Source organism: Lygodium microphyllum, chromosome 14 (genome assembly GCF_053477565.2).
Source record: "Lygodium microphyllum isolate KBCC chromosome 14, Lygodium_microphyllum_v1.1.10, whole genome shotgun sequence".
NCBI lineage: Eukaryota > Viridiplantae > Streptophyta > Polypodiopsida > Schizaeales > Lygodiaceae > Lygodium > Lygodium microphyllum.
In genome coordinates, this window is record NC_141148.1 from 80,948,486 (window position 1) to 80,953,467 (window position 4,982).

A 4,982-nucleotide genomic window follows, 5' to 3' on the forward strand; every position below is an offset into this window, starting at 1 on the left:
ACCGCATCTGCAACTGACAAGTCGGTGACATAAATACACAACGGTCACCCTGGCGTATCACGAGTGGAGCTCGATATCTCAACACTCCCCCTCGAGCTCAATCCCAATTCCTGCACACCAAGCAGGTCTCTGAACTTGCGCAGCTTCTCTGCGCCCAATGCCTTCGTGAATATGTCAGCTACCTGATCCTCTGTGCTGACATAAACTAGATCAATAAGACCTAGTAAAACCCTCTCTCGCACATAGTGATAATGCACCTCAATGTGCTTTGTTCTAGCATGATAGACTGGGTCATTTGCCAAGTGTATACTACTCATGTTGTCACAATAAATGACAACTGGTCCATCTGTAGACTGATGCATATCATAAAGTAGCTTATGCAACCAAGCTACCTCACATGCAGCCATTGCTGCACCCCTGTACTCAGCCTCTGTGCTCGACAAGGCAACTGTAGGCTGTTTCTTGCTGCTCCAAGTGACTGCAGCACTCCCAAAAGAGAACACATATCCACTGGTAGATCGTCTATCAGAAATACTACCAGCCCAATCAGCATCAGTGTATCCATGCAACTGTATCTGAACCCCAGTCTCATAAAATAGTCCATACTGCAATGTGGACTTCACATACCTGAGTATGCGTCTAGCCGCATCCAAATGTGGTTTCCTTGGAGCCTGCATAAACTGACTTACCAATCCAACAGCATAGCTCAAATCTGGCCTGGTAATAGTCATATAAATCAAACTTCCTACTATGCGTCTGTACATAGTAGGGTCTTCTAGAAGCTCACCTGCATCTGTGCTCAGCTTCACATTCTGCTCCAAAGGAACTGAAATAGGCTTACAGCCTGTCATCCCATATTTGGACAGCATGTCCAATCCATATTGCCTCTGCAAGAGCTGTATCCCACTTGGTGATCTAATCACCTCAATGCCCAAGAAATAACGCAGCTCTCCCAAATCCTTCATCTCAAACTTCTGCTTCAATAGCATTTTCACATGAAGGATATCTTCATCACTGTCACCTGTCATAATCAAATCATCAACATAAATGACAAGTAGCATAATACCTTTCTCTATTTTTCTCACATAAAGTGAGAAATCTGCCTTGGAAATCTGAAAGCCAATAGTGACAAGATATTGTCCTATCTTATCAGACCATGCTCTAGGTGCTTGCTTCAAGCCATACAAGGCTTTCTTCAACCTGCAAACAAACTCAGGATGAACAGCATGCACATAACCTGGTGGCTGCTCCATATATACCTCTTCTTGCAAATCACCATGCAAGAAGGCATTCTTTACATCCATCTGATGTAAAGACCATCCCTTTGATGCAGCCATAGCAATGACTGCTCTTACGGTTGCCATCCTTGCAACCGGACTGAATGTTTCTTCATAGTCAATGCCATATGTTTGTGCATACCCCTTGACTACTAATCTTGCCTTGTATCTGTTCACAGAACCATCAGCATTGTGCTTCACCTTATAAACCCACTTACAGCCAATTGCATTCTTACCTTTAGGCAAAGGTACTAACTCCCATGTAGCATTTGCTTCCAATGCATCCATTTCTTCATCCATGGCTTTCTCCCATTTTTCTTTTCCCATGGCTTGCTCAAAAGATGTGGGTTCTGGTTCCTGTATCACTTTGACCATATATGCATAGTGAATGGCTGTAAATCCATCATATTTCAGCCTATCCACAGGATACCTAGCTCTCGTAGACCTGCGCAAAGTAGGTTCACTCCCAGGTGCTCTCAAAACATCCCTGGTCTTCCTTACTCCAGGTGTAACAATAGAAGGAATACCCAACTCATCATCAATGCTCTGTTCTGAGCCACTGGATTCACCATCCACATAAGAGTGACCTGCATTCACATCAAACATGGACTGTTCAACCTTCTCTTTTCCTTTTCGTGATACCTGCATACCACTATCTGCATTACTTTGAGAAGATTCTCCTGATCTCAATCTGCCTGTCCATGGTGAAGAATGTGAACCACTACTAGAGGACGCTCCAGGTCCACTAATATTTTGTGACTGCTGCTGTGAATTCTGTGCAGCATTACCATTTTGTGCATCTACATCATCAATCACATTTACTGGTTTATACCAGCTACTCATCTCATCAAAAACAACATCTCTGCTCACTGTAAACTTACGAGTAGAAGGGTTATAGCATCTATACCCTTTTTGCTGCAGAGAGTAACCAATAAAGATGCACTTCTCAGCTTTTGGATCCAACTTGGATCTCAACTCATCTGGCACATGTACATAGGCAATGCAACCAAAAATTTTCAAATGAGAAATATCTGGTTTCCTACCAGTATACCTCTCCTCTGGAGTCATTCCATGTATTGCTGCAGTGGGAGTCCTGTTCATTATGTAGACTGCTGTAGCAACTGCTTCAGCCCAATAAAAATCTAGCAAGTCTTTTTCATTGAGCATGGCACGAGATACCTCTCCAATATGCCTGTTTTTTCTTTCTGCAATTCCATTTTGTTGTGGGGTATGACTGCATGAATATTGCTGCTTTATGCCATGCTCCTGCAGGAACCTTGCAAACTCATTTGAGAGGTACTCTCCCCCTCCATCTGACCTTAGGCATTTTATCTGCAAGCCTGTTTCTTTTTCAACCATAGCTTTAAGAGTTTTGAAATGCCCAAAAACTTCACTTTTCTTTTTCATAAAATACACCCAAACTTTTCTGCTATAGTCATCAATAAAACTGACAAAATAATGACAGCCTCCAAGAGATGCAGCTTTAGTTGTCCACACATCAGAGTGGATTAATTCCAATGGCTTCTTACTCTCTTGAACATGTCTAGGAAATGGTTTCCTTGCCTGTTTTCCAAACTGACAGGCTTCACATACCTTATGCATTTCTGCAACCTTGAATTTGGGCAATCCTGCAACAATATTTTGGGCCTGCATTGATTTAAGTCGCTGTACATTAACATGACCAATGCGTTTATGCCAGATATCAATATCTGCAACTACACCGGTCCCATGTGCAAACATTGCTGCACTCAATTCAGACATGTCTCCATCCAATGTAAACATTCTGCCCTTCTTCTTTCCTTTTGCTATCAAGCGACCTTTATTTTTCATATCCTCAACAAAGCATCCATGAGGATTAAATCTGACCTGCAAGCCCTGTTCAACCATTTGACCAACAGAAACCAGATTCTTGGTGATATTCGGGACATGAAATACATCGGACAGGTATTTCTTTTTCCCATCCTGCATAGACAAGGGAATTTTTCCAATCTGCACAATAGGATGTGCAGTATCATCACCAGTCTCCACAAATCCTGGTTTTTCCATTTTCCTTGCATCCTCCATCCATTCTGCATGACCTGTCATGTGGTTTGATGCACCTGAGTCAACATACCATACATCATTGCTTTCTTCTGCACTTGTCACAGAATTGTTCATGTGCTGCACCATAAACAGATGCTCATTTCTGTCATCACCCTGTCTACTAGAGGATGCATAATTTCCTTGTTGCAGTTTTCCATTCATGATGTCATTCTGCTTTTTATAGCAGTCTTTAGCCATATGACCCATTTTACCACAGTAGTAGCATTCAACATTACTGTTTGCATTTTGACCTCTTTGCCATCCACCACGACCTCTTTGACTCCCCTTGCCTCTAGAGTTACCACGTCCTCCTCCATAGGACTGGTTTTCTTGAGTTTGCTGCATATTCGGATTTCTACCACGGCCTCCAAATCGGCCTCCTCTACCTCTGCCTCTACCTCTTCCAGCATTTGAGTAGAAGACAGCTTCTTTTGAAGTTCCTCCTGAAGAAGATGCACCACCATTTCTTTGCTCCTCAGAAATTAGAAGAGCAATCAGCTCCTCAAAATCAGGAAATCTTTCACGAACTGAAATGGATGTCCGAAACTGTGCATAATCCTTTCCTAGACCATTCAAGGTCACAGAAACTAAATCATCATCTTCCACTGGCGACCCAATGGAAGCAAGTGCATCTGCAATCTTCTTCACCTTCATGTGGTAGTCATTGATGCTCATATTTTCTCTTTGCACATTATGCAACTCTTGCTTGAGCTGCATTTTCCTGGCTTGCGTATTTGTGCTATACATTTTTGACAAAGTATCCCATGCCTCCTTTGGCGTACTTGCATCCTGAATATGCACAATCATAGAGTCTGAAATACTGATAGACAGCCAGTACATAACTTTCCTGGCTCTCTCATGCCATGCTTTGAATGCCTGCATTTGCTGTTGATTGGGAACATCAGGAAGAACTGGTTCTTCTTCATTTCCTGCAACAAATTCCCAATATCCTTTTCCCATAAGGAAATTCGTCATTCTAAACTTCCATGCCTGGAAGTTGTTCTTGTCAAGCTTTTCAGTGACAATCTGTGAAAGAGAATCAGAGGCCATTACAGAATACTGCAAAAAATTCTGTCACTGCAAAAAACACAGCTTTACCCTCACAAGGGCAAATCTGCAAAACTGGCGAAAGTGGTATTTGACCACACAGTCACTTCCTAGTGACGATTTTGCATAAACAGGAACCAAGGATGATTCTGAAACTCCCAATGTCTCTGCGCACAAGCATACGATGCAATTTCTACAGTAACTTTTCACCGACCTGTAGAACAGTGGCTGCACAGCATAAAACTGAGCCTTTTCCTGAGTGCGTGCAGAAAACTTCCGTCTGCAAAATAGGCCCCGAAATGGCCTCAAATCAAAAAAACAAGGTCGCCGAGGGCTAAAGCCCTCGCCCGTAGCATATACTGTCCTCTTGCTTCACCGCGAAGGGCGTCTCAACCTGAGACAATGCACTCTTGCAATTTCCAGCTGTGCTACCTGCAGAGATCTGCTCCCAAAACAGAAAATGAAAGCAACACTGCTCCTCTTACCAGAACACCGCGAGCTTGGCTTGCTTTCTTGAGCTCCTTACCACGAACAAGGCTCTGATACCATGTCAAGATTGTGGGAGAGAAGGAAGGA